This window comes from Idiotropiscis lumnitzeri, unplaced genomic scaffold (genome assembly GCF_059441095.1).
Source record: "Idiotropiscis lumnitzeri isolate Australia: NSW breed Sydney's pygmy pipehorse unplaced genomic scaffold, RoL_Ilum_1.0 HiC_scaffold_111, whole genome shotgun sequence".
Lineage (NCBI taxonomy): Eukaryota > Metazoa > Chordata > Actinopteri > Syngnathiformes > Syngnathidae > Idiotropiscis > Idiotropiscis lumnitzeri.
In genome coordinates, this window is record NW_028283649.1 from 189,236 (window position 1) to 202,240 (window position 13,005).

The following is a 13,005-nucleotide window of genomic DNA, read 5'->3' on the forward strand; positions in this document are numbered from 1 at the left end:
ATAGCCACGCCTTTTGCCAAAACGTCACAAAATTCGGCAGAGAGTAAGATCATTGTCTTGAGTCTTTTCTGACTAATTTTCAGTCGGATTCGTCAAAAGGGCACCGTGCAGTACGTGAAAATTAAAATAAAAACAAATTTTTGATTCCACTTGGCGGCACTGTGTGTATAACAAAATAATAACATTAAGATGTCTTCAGGTCGGGACGTTTTATTTACAGGTGAAGGTTTGGATTTTTAGGAGCATGTGCAGGGGAGTTATTAAGCATTCCTTTATTTGTATTAGGTTCATTTTGTCTTCTTATTATTGATATTTGACTGATTCATTAAAAGCAGACAATTATGTTTTAGGTTAATTTTTTACCTGACATGTTTCGGCGAGTCTTTCGCCTTCTTCAGAGTGTCGCATGATGGTGTCTTGAGCTGATGTTCCATGAGGGTGTGACTTACCTGTCAAAAAAATGAAAAAATCAGAGCAGTAAAAGAACAAGCACAACATGAACATTACAAATCAGCAATCACTGACCACTGCAAAAGGGAAAACCACATCATGGACCGGGAGAAGGGCAGGGTCATCCGCACAGAAGAGAACAAACAACAGCGCTGGATCAGAGAGGCCATTGAGATCTGCAAGCGAGGCATAAAAACCATGAACAGAGACAAGGGAGCCTTCATCCTCTCTACCACCTGGACCAGCATCTTGGCGGAGTGAACGGACAGCGGGGGGCGTGACTTGCCTTCATTCTTGTGACAGGTAAGTCACGCCCTCATGGAACATCAGCTGATAAAGACGGGTCACAAGACACCATCATGTGACACTCTGAAGAAGGCGAAAGACTTTCGTATTGTGACATGCTCAAGGCCTAAACACTCATCCGAGCAAATATAAGGTAGATTTTGTTAACCTGCCCGGAGAAAAACATCAACGAAAATAATTTGTATTTGTTTTAACCAGTTGGTGGCGCTACCACTGCGATCAAAAATAAGTTGGCAGCCGTCTTCAGGGCCTGAATATCCTCAAATGTGAAAGATTTCCAGAAGATGGATCATCTGAATCATTTTGCAGGAACTTTTGTTGCCACGGAGAATAATCAGACTCTGCGGCACCGTAATAGCCACGCCCTTTGAAGGAAAGTCATAAAAATAGGGATAGAGTAAGATCAATGTCTTGAGTCTTTTCTAGCCAATTTTCAGTCGGATTCGTTAAAAGGGCACCGTGCAGTACGTCAAAATGTAAAGATTTATATTGATTGGCGCAAGGTGTATAACTGAATATAAACATATAGATGTCTTCAGGTACAGACTCTTTATGTACATGTGAAGTTTTGGATTTTTAGCATCACGTGCAGGAGAGTTATTAAGCATTTTGTCCATTGCGGCGAAGGAAATCTTAAGTGAAAACTTTGAAGCCCCGCCCCCGTCATATAGTATTTCGGAAACAAAAAATTTTAGCCCCAGTGTTTGTCCCAGGTCTTAAGATGCTCCAGACAGAACTTTAAGGCAATCAGATGAAGCCTTTAGGATCAGGGTGCAAAAGAATGACCCCTGTAAACATGCAAAAAAGGGCAAAAGTCGGACTTTCAAAAATTCATAACTCACTTCCTGTTCATATTAGACGTTAAAATATCAAATTTTTCGCCATGCCCGATGAGACTGCCAAGTTTGGTGAGTTTTTGTGCATGTTTCGGGGGTCAAAAATGCGATCGAACAATCGGAAAAATAATAATAATAATAATTTCTACAAAAACAATAGGGACTTCGCAGCGGTCGCTGCTCAGGCCCTAATAATAATAATAATAATAATAATAATAAAAGTAATAATATTTTCTACAAAAACAATAGGGACCTCGCCGCGGTCGCTGCTCGGGCCCCAATAATAATTTCTACACAAAGTCCATTGTGGTGACCCGCCCCCTTTTAAGTAAATTAAAAATGGCCGACTTCCTGTAAAACCTAGCTCATTGCTCCAAGAGACTTTTTTGTAGGTCTTGGTCTTATACATACAGTGAACCCTCGCTACTTCGCGGTTCACCTTTCGCGGGTTCAGTGCTTCGCGGGTCTAAAAAATATTCGGGGGCATTGTAGTTTCGCCGAGCGGCACGACGGGGCGCTGGAGCGGTTAGACGGCCGGCGTGCGCCGAAGAAGAGCGTGGGCGAAGAGGAGAGTGGACGAAGAAGAGCACGTTCCCCCGGACACGATCGGTGGCGACGTTTCGCGCGGTTCGGACCGTACCAGAGCTCCGGCCGGCGTGCGTGGCAGTTAAGCCGTAGAGGAGCACCTTTCCCGGGCACGGGCGGTGCCAAGCGGCCCCTAAGTTTAACCGAATGGAAGCTCCGGAGGAGGAGGGCATGCTCGCGTCACAGTAAGCCGAAGAGGAGCACCTTCCCCGGGCACGGGCGGTTCCAAGCGGCCCCTAAGTTTAACCGAATGGAAGCTCCGCAGGAGGAGGGCATGCTCGCGTCACAGTAAGCCGAAGAGGAGCACCTTCCCCGGGCACGGGCGGTGCCAAGCGGCCCCTAAGTTTAACCGAATGGAAGCTCCGGGGGAGGAGGGCGGGCGTGTGTCACAGTGAAGCCGAATTGGAGCACCTCTTCTGCCCGGGCACGAGCGGAGCGCGAGGCTGTCAGTTATGAATGAATAAATGAATGAATAAATAAAGAATGCCACCTTTCATTTCACAGGGCACACCGGACGGCGTACCAGCAGGTAAAAGTCGGAGTAATTAAATAAATACAAAAAGAATGGTTGGGGAATAAAAAAATAATAAGTTTTAATAATAATTTGTTTTTTTTGTTATAACATGAATTTCACTCTCTGTCTCTCTCTCTCCCCCCGTATATATATATATATATATATATATATATATATATATATATATATATATATTTATATATTTATTATATATATTGTATATTTTTTTTAAGCATTTTTGAAGGTGCGCCGCTACTTCGCGGATTTTCAGTTTTTGCGGGTGGTCTCGGTCCCCATTAACCGCGATAACCGAGGGTTCACTGTACTCCATAAAATTTACAAAAAGCGAGGTGAAACACTCAACCAGGGCTGCTTTTTTGAACATTTCTCGAGGGCCATGGCGAGCCATTTCAAAAAAGCTGCACAACTAACGTATAAAATATTGATAAATTTGCTCGGCCTGATGTGTGTGTAAAGTTTCACGAGTTGTCGTTCATATTTAGAACCTCATAATCAGCTTTGTTTTATTGCCGAACAGTGCAATGCCACTCCCACAACTTTTCATGAAAAAGGACGAATTTCGTATTGGGACATCCTCATGGCCGAAACAGTCATCCGAGCATATATGAGGGCGACCTTGTTGAGTTGCACGGAGAAAAACATCCAAGAAAATAACTTGTATTAGCTTTTACCAGTTGGTGGCGCTACTACTACGATGAAAAATAAGTTGGTAGATGTCTTCAGGGCTTAAGTATCCTCAAATGTGTGCAACTTCGAGAAGATAGGATCACCTGAGTCATGTTGCTGGAGCTTTTGTTGCCACAGAGTACAATCGGACTTTTCAGCACCGTAATAGCCACGCCTTTTGCCAAAACGTCACAAAATTCGGCAGAGAGTAAGATCATTGTCTTGAGTCTTTTCTGACTAATTTTCAGTCGGATTCGTCGAAAGGGCACCGTGCAGTACGTGAAAATTAAAATAAAAACAAATTTTTGATTCCACTTGGCGGCACTGTGTGTATAACAAAATAATAACATTAAGATGTCTTCAGGTCGGGACGTTTTATTTACAGGTGAAGGTTTGGATTTTTAGGAGCATGTGCAGGGGAGTTATTAAGCATTCATTTATTTGTATTAGGTTCATTTTGTCTTCTTATTATTGATATTTGACTGATTCATTAAAAGCAGACAATTATGTTTTAGGTTAATTTTTTCACTGACATGTTTCGGCGAGTCTTTCGCCTTCTTCAGAGTGTCGCATGATGGTGTCTTGAGCTGATGTTCCATGAGGGTGTGACTTACCTGTCAAAAAAATGAAAAAAATCAGAGCAGTAAAAGAACAAGCACAACATGAACATTACAAATCAGCAATCACTGACCACTGCAAAAGGGAAAACCACATCATGGACCGGGAGAAGGGCAGGGTCATCCGCACAGAAGAGAACAAACAACAGCGCTGGATCAGAGAGGCCATTGAGATCTGCAAGCGAGGCATAAAAACCATGAACAGAGACAAGGGAGCCTTCATCCTCTCTACCACCTGGACCAGCATCTTGGCGGAGTGAACGGACAGCGGGGGGCGTGACTTGCCTTCATTCTCGTGACAGGTAAGTCACGCCCTCATGGAACATCAGCTGATAAAGACGGGTCACAAGACACCATCATGTGAAACTCTGAAGAAGGCGAAAGACTTTCGTATTGTGACATCCTCAAGGCCTAAACACTCATCCGAGCAAATATAAGGTAGATTTTGTTAACCTGCCCGGAGAAAAACATCAACGAAAATAATTTGTATTTGTTTTAACCAGTTGGTGGCGCTACCACTGCGATCAAAAATAAGTTGGCAGCCGTCTTCAGGGCCTGAATATCCTCAAATGTGAAAAATTTCGAGAAGATGGATCATCTGAATCATTTTGCAGGAACTTTTGTTGCCACGGAGAATAATCAGACTCTGCGGCACCGTAATAGCCACGCCCTTCGAAGGAAAGTCACAAAAATAGGGATAGAGTAAGATCAATGTCTTGAGTCTTTTCTAGCCAATTTTCAATCAGATTCGTTAAAAGGGCACCGTGCAGTACGTCAAAATGTAAAAAATGATATTGATTGGCGCAAGGTGTATAACTGAATATAAACATATAGATGTCTTCAGGTACCGACTCTTTATGTACATGTGAAGTTTTGGATTTTTAGCAGCACGTGCAGGAGAGTTATTAAGCATTTTGTCCATTGCGGCGAAGGAAATCTTAAGTGAAAACTTTGAAGCCCCGCCCCCGTCATATAGTATTTCGGAAACAAAAATTTTTAGCCCCAGTGTTTGTCCCAGGTCTTAAGATGCTCCAGACAGAATTTTAAGGCAATCAGATGAAGCCTTTAGGATCAGGGTGCAAAAGAATGACCCCTGTAAACATGCAAAAAAGGGCAAAAATCGGACTTTCAAAAATTCATAACTCACTTCCTGTTCATATTAGACGTTAAAATATCAAATTTTTCGCCATGCCCGATGAGACTGCCAAGTTTGGTGAGTTTTTGTGCATGTTTCGGGGGTCAAAAATGCGATCGAACAATCGGAAAAATAATAATAATAATAATTTCTACAAAAACAATAGGGACCTCGCCGCGGTCGCTGCTCGGGCCCCAATAATAATTTCTACACAAAGTCCATTGTGGTGACCCGCCCCCTTTTAAGTAAATTCAAAATGGCCGACTTCCTGTAAAACCTAGCTCATTGCTCCAAGAGACTTTTTTGTAGGTCTTGGTCTTATACATACAGTGAACCCTCGCTACTTCGCGGTTCACCTTTCGCGGGTTCAGTGCTTCGCGGGTCTAAAAAATATTCGGGGGCATTGTAGTTTCGCCGAGCGGCACGACGGGGCGCTGGAGCAGTTAGACGGCCGGCGTGCGCCGAAGAAGAGCGTGGGCGAAGAGGAGAGTGGACGAAGAGAGCACGTTCCCCCGGACACGATCGGTGGCGACGTTTCGCGCGGTTCGGACCGTACCAGAGCTCCGGCCGGCGTGCGTGGCAGTTAAGCCGTAGAGGAGCACCTTTCCCGGGCACGGGCGGTGCCAAGCGGCCCCTAAGTTTAACCGAATGGAAGCTCCGGAGGAGGAGGGCATGCTCGCGTCACAGTAAGCCGAAGAGGAGCACCTTCCCCGGGCACGGGCGGTTCCAAGCGGCCCCTAAGTTTAACCGAATGGAAGCTCCGCAGGAGGAGGGCATGCTCGCGTCACAGTAAGCCGAAGAGGAGCACCTTCCCCGGGCACGGGCGGTGCCAAGCGGCCCCTAAGTTTAACCGAATGGAAGCTCCGGGGGAGGAGGGCGGGCGTGTGTCACAGTGAAGCCGAATTGGAGCACCTCTTCTGCCCGGGCACGAGCGGAGCGCGAGGCTGTCAGTTATGAATGAATAAATGAATGAATAAATAAAGAATGCCACCTTTCATTTCACAGGGCACACCGGACGGCGTACCAGCAGGTAAAAGTCGGAGTAATTAAATAAATACAAAAAGAATGGTTGGGGAATAAAAAAATAATAAGTTTTAATAATAATTTGTTTTTTTTGTTATAACATGAATTTCACTCTCTGTCTCTCTCTCTCCCCCCGTATATATATATATATATATATATATATATATATATATATTTATATATTTATTATATATATTGTATATTTTTTTTAAGCATTTTTGAAGGTGCGCCGCTACTTCGCGGATTTTCAGTTTTTGCGGGTGGTCTCGGTCCCCATTAACCGCGATAACCGAGGGTTCACTGTACTCCATAAAATTTACAAAAAGCGAGGTGAAACACTCAACCAGGGCTGCTTTTTTGAACATTTCTCGAGGGCCATGGCGAGCCATTTCAAAAAAGCTGCACAACTAACGTATAAAATATTGATAAATTTGCTCGGCCTGATGTGTGTGTAAAGTTTCACGAGTTGTCGTTCATATTTAGTACCTCATAATCAGCTTTGTTTTATTGCCGAACAGTGCAATGCCACTCCCACAACTTTTCATGAAAAAGGACGAATTTCGTATTGTGACATCCTCATGGCCGAAACAGTCATCCGAGCATATATGAGGGCGACCTTGTTGAGTTGCACGGAGAAAAACATCCAAGAAAATAACTTGTATTAGCTTTTACCAGTTGGTGGCGCTACTACTACGATGAAAAATAAGTTGGTAGATGTCTTCAGGGCTTAAGTATCCTCAAATGTGTGCAACTTCGAGAAGATAGGATCACCTGAGTCATGTTGCTGGAGCTTTTGTTGCCACAGAGTACAATCGGACTTTTCAGCACCGTAATAGCCACGCCTTTTGCCAAAACGTCACAAAATTCGTCAGAGAGTAAGATCATTGTCTTGAGTCTTTTCTGACTAATTTTCAGTCGGATTCGTTGAAAGGGCACCGTGCAGTACGTGAAAATTAAAATAAAAACAAATTTTTGATTCCACTTGGCGGCACTGTGTGTATAACAAAATAATAACATTAAGATGTATTCAGGTCGGGACGTTTTATTTACAGGTGAAGGTTTGGATTTTTAGGAGCATGTGCAGGGGAGTTATTAAGCATTCATTTATTTGTATTAGGTTCATTTTGTCTTCTTATTATTGATATTTGACTGATTCATTAAAAGCAGACAATTATGTTTTAGGTTAATTTTTTACCTGACATGTTTCGGCGAGTCTTTCGCCTTCTTCAGAGTGTCGCATGATGGTGTCTTGAGACCCGTCTTTATCAGCTGATGTTCCATGAGGGTGTGACTTACCTGTCAAAAAAATGAAAAATCAGAGCAGTAAAAGAACAAGCACAACATGAACATTACAAATCAGCAATCACTGACCACTGCAAAAGGGAAAACCACATCATGGACCGGGAGAAGGGCAGGGTCATCCGCACCGAAGAGAACAAACAACAGCGCTGGATCAGAGAGGCCATTGAGATCTGCAAGCGAGGCATAAAAACCATGAACAGAGACAAAGGAGCCTTCATCCTCTCTACCACCTGGAGCAGCATTTTGGCGGAGTGAACGGACAGCGGGGGGCGTGACTTGCCTTCATTCTTGTGACAGGTAAGTCACGCCCTCATGGAACATCAGCTGATAAAGACGGGCCACAAGACACCATCATGTGACACTCTGAAGAAGGCGAAAGACTTTCGTATTGTGACATCCTCAAGGCCTAAACACTCATCCGAGCAAATGTAAGGTAGATTTTGTTAACCTGCCCGGAGAAAAAAATCAACGAAAATAATTTGTATTTGTTTTAACCAGTTGGTGGCGCTACCACTGCGATCAAAAATAAGTTGGCAGCCGTCTTCAGGGCCTGAATATCCTCAAATGTGAAAAATTTCGAGAAGATGGATCATCTGAATCATTTTGCAGGAACTTTTGTTGCCACGGAGAATAATCAGACTCTGCGGCACCGTAATAGCCACGCCCTTCGAAGGAAAGTCACAAAAATAGGGATAGAGTAAGATCAATGTCTTGAGTCTTTTCTAGCCAATTTTCAATCAGATTCGTTAAAAGGGCACCGTGCAGTACGTCAAAATGTAAAAAATGATATTGATTGGCGCAAGGTGTATAACTGAATATAAACATATAGATGTCTTCAGGTACCGACTCTTTATGTACATGTGAAGTTTTGGATTTTTAGCAGCACGTGCAGGAGAGTTATTAAGCATTTTGTCCATTGCGGCGAAGGAAATCTTAAGTGAAAACTTTGAAGCCCCGCCCCCGTCATATAGTATTTCGGAAACAAAAATTTTTAGCCCCAGTGTTTGTCCCAGGTCTTAAGATGCTCCAGACAGAATTTTAAGGCAATCAGATGAAGCCTTTAGGATCAGGGTGCAAAAGAATGACCCCTGTAAACATGCAAAAAAGGGCAAAAATCGGACTTTCAAAAATTCATAACTCACTTCCTGTTCATATTAGACGTTAAAATATCAAATTTTTCGCCATGCCCGATGAGACTGCCAAGTTTGGTGAGTTTTTGTGCATGTTTCGGGGGTCAAAAATGCGATCGAACAATCGGAAAAATAATAATAATAATAATTTCTACAAAAACAATAGGGACCTCGCCGCGGTCGCTGCTCGGGCCCCAATAATAATTTCTACACAAAGTCCATTGTGGTGACCCGCCCCCTTTTAAGTAAATTCAAAATGGCCGACTTCCTGTAAAACCTAGCTCATTGCTCCAAGAGACTTTTTTGTAGGTCTTGGTCTTATACATACAGTGAACCCTCGCTACTTCGCGGTTCACCTTTCGCGGGTTCAGTGCTTCGCGGGTCTAAAAAATATTCGGGGGCATTGTAGTTTCGCCGAGCGGCACGACGGGGCGCTGGAGCAGTTAGACGGCCGGCGTGCGCCGAAGAAGAGCGTGGGCGAAGAGGAGAGTGGACGAAGAGAGCACGTTCCCCCGGACACGATTGGTGGCGACGTTTCGCGCGGTTCGGACCGTACCAGAGCTCCGGCCGGCGTGCGTGGCAGTTAAGCCGTAGAGGAGCACCTTCCCCGGGCACGGGCGGTGCCAAGCGGCCCCTAAGTTTAACCGAATGGAAGCTCCGGAGGAGGAGGGCATGCTCGCGTCACAGTAAGCCGAAGAGGAGCACCTTCCCCGGGCACGGGCGGTTCCAAGCGGCCCCTAAGTTTAACCGAATGGAAGCTCCGCAGGAGGAGGGCATGCTCGCGTCACAGTAAGCCGAAGAGGAGCACCTTCCCCGGGCACGGGCGGTGCCAAGCGGCCCCTAAGTTTAACCGAATGGAAGCTCCGGGGGAGGAGGGCGGGCGTGTGTCACAGTGAAGCCGAATTGGAGCACCTCTTCTGCCCGGGCACGAGCGGAGCGCGAGGCTGTCAGTTATGAATGAATAAATGAATGAATAAATAAAGAATGCCACCTTTCATTTCACAGGGCACACCGGACGGCGTACCAGCAGGTAAAAGTCGGAGTAATTAAATAAATACAAAAAGAATGGTTGGGGAATAAAAAAATAATAAGTTTTAATAATAATTTGTTTTTTTTGTTATAACATGAATTTCACTCTCTGTCTCTCTCTCTCCCCCCGTATATATATATATATATATATATATATATATATATATATATATATATATATATATATATATATATATATATATATATATATATATATATATATATATATATATATTTATATATTTATTATATATATTGTATATTTTTTTTAAGCATTTTTGAAGGTGCGCCGCTACTTCGCGGATTTTCAGTTTTTGCGGGTGGTCTCGGTCCCCATTAACCGCGATAACCGAGGGTTCACTGTACTCCATAAAATTTACAAAAAGCGAGGTGAAACACTCAACCAGGGCTGCTTTTTTGAACATTTCTCGAGGGCCATGGCGAGCCATTTCAAAAAAGCTGCACAACTAACGTATAAAATATTGATAAATTTGCTCGGCCTGATGTGTGTGTAAAGTTTCACGAGTTGTCGTTCATATTTAGAACCTCATAATCAGCTTTGTTTTATTGCCGAACAGTGCAATGCCACTCCCACAACTTTTCATGAAAAAGGACGAATTTCGTATTGTGACATCCTCATGGCCGAAACAGTCATCCGAGCATATATGAGGGCGACCTTGTTGAGTTGCACGGAGAAAAACATCCAAGAAAATAACTTGTATTAGCTTTTACCAGTTGGTGGCGCTACTACTACGATGAAAAATAAGTTGGTAGATGTCTTCAGGGCTTAAGTATCCTCAAATGTGTGCAACTTCGAGAAGATAGGATCACCTGAGTCATGTTGCTGGAGCTTTTGTTGCCACAGAGTACAATCGGACTTTTCAGCACCGTAATAGCCACGCCTTTTGCCAAAACGTCACAAAATTCGGCAGAGAGTAAGATCATTGTCTTGAGTCTTTTCTGACTAATTTTCAGTCGGATTCGTCGAAAGGGCACCGTGCAGTCCGTGAAAATTAAAATAAAAACAAATTTTTGATTCCACTTGGCGGCACTGTGTGTATAACAAAATAATAACATTAAGATGTCTTCAGGTCGGGACGTTTTATTTACAGGTGAAGGTTTGGATTTTTAGGAGCATGTGCAGGGGAGTTATTAAGCATTCATTTATTTGTATTAGGTTCATTTTGTCTTCTTATTATTGATATTTGACTGATTCATTAAAAGCAGACAATTATGTTTTAGGTTAATTTTTTACCTGACATGTTTCGGCGAGTCTTTCGCCTTCTTCAGAGTGTCGCATGATGGTGTCTTGAGACCCGTCTTTATCAGCTGATGTTCCATGAGGGTGTGACTTACCTGTCAAAAAAATGAAAAATCAGAGCAGTAAAAGAACAAGCACAACATGAACATTACAAATCAGCAATCACTGACCACTGCAAAAGGGAAAACCACATCATGGACCGGGAGAAGGGCAGGGTCATCCGCACCGAAGAGAACAAACAACAGCGCTGGATCAGAGAGGCCATTGAGATCTGCAAGCGAGGCATAAAAACCATGAACAGAGACAAGGGAGCCTTCATCCTCTCTACCACCTGGAGCAGCATTTTGGCGGAGTGAACGGACAGCGGGGGGCGTGACTTGCCTTCATTCTTGTGACAGGTAAGTCACGCCCTCATGGAACATCAGCTGATAAAGACGGGTCACAAGACACCATCATGTGACACTCTGAAGAAGGCGAAAGACTTTCGTATTGTGACATCCTCAAGGCCTAAACACTCATCCGAGCAAATATAAGGTAGATTTTGTTAACCTGCCCGGAGAAAAACATCAACGAAAATAATTTGTATTTGTTTTAACCAGTTGGTGGCGCTACCACTGCGATCAAAAATAAGTTGGCAGCCGTCTTCAGGGCCTGAATATCCTCAAATGTGAAAAATTTCGAGAAGATGGATCATCTGAATCATTTTGCAGGAACTTTTGTTGCCACGGAGAATAATCAGACTCTGCGGCACCGTAATAGCCACGCCCTTCGAAGGAAAGTCACAAAAATAGGGATAGAGTAAGATCAATGTCTTGAGTCTTTTCTAGCCAATTTTCAATCAGATTCGTTAAAAGGGCACCGTGCAGTACGTCAAAATGTAAAAAATGATATTGATTGGCGCAAGGTGTATAACTGAATATAAACATATAGATGTCTTCAGGTACAGACTCTTTATGTACATGTGAAGTTTTGGATTTTTAGCAGCATGTGCAGGAGAGTTATTAAGCATTTTGTCCATTGCGGCGAAGGAAATCTTAAGTGAAAACTTTGATGCCCCGCCCCCGTCATATAGTATTTCGGAAACAAAAAATTTTAGCCCCAGTGTTTGTGCCAGGTCTTCAGATGCTACAGACAGAATTTTAAGGCAATCAGATGAAGCCTTTAGGATCAGGGTGCAAAAGAATGACCCCTGTAAACATGCAAAAAAGGGCAAAAGTCGGACTTTCAAAAATTCATAACTCACTTCCTGTTCATATTAGACGTTAAAATATCAAATTTTTCGCCATGCCCGATGAGACTGCCAAGTTTGGTGAGTTTTTGTGCATGTTTCGGGGGTCAAAAATGCGATCGAACAATCGGAAAAATAATAATAATAATTTCTACAAAAACAATAGGGACTTCGCAGCGGTCGCTGCTCAGGCCCTAATAATAATAATAATAATAATAATAAAAGTAATAATATTTTCTCCAAAAACAATAGGGACCTCGCCGCGGTCGCTGCTCGGGCCCCAATAATAATTTCTACACAAAGTCCATTGTGGTGACCCGCCCCCTTTTAAGTAAATTCAAAATGGCCGACTTCCTGTAAAACCTAGCTCATTGCTCCAAGAGACTTTTTTGTAGGTCTTGGTCTTATACATACAGTGAACCCTCGCTACTTCGCGGTTCACCTTTCGCGGGTTCAGTGCTTCGCGGGTCTAAAAAATATTCGGGCGCATTGTAGTTTCGCCGAGCGGCACGACGGGGCGCTGGAGCGGTTAGACGGCCGGCGTGCGCCGAAGAAGAGCGTGGGCGAAGATGAGAGTGGACGAAGAAGAGCACGTTCCCCCGGACACGATCGGTGGCGACGTTTCGCGCGGTTCGGACCGTACCAGAGCTCCGGCCAGCGTGCGTGGCAGTTAAGCCGTAGAGGAGCACCTTCCCCGGGCACGGGCAGTGCCAAGCGGCCCCTAAGTTTAACCGAATGGAAGCTCCGGAGGAGGAGGGCATGCTCGCGTCACAGTAAGCCGAAGAGGAGCACCTTCCCCGGGCACGGGCGGTGCCAAGCGGCCCCTAAGTTTAACCGAATGGAAGCTCCGGGGGAGGAGGACGGGCGTGTGTCACAGTTAAGCCAAATTGGAGCACCTCTTC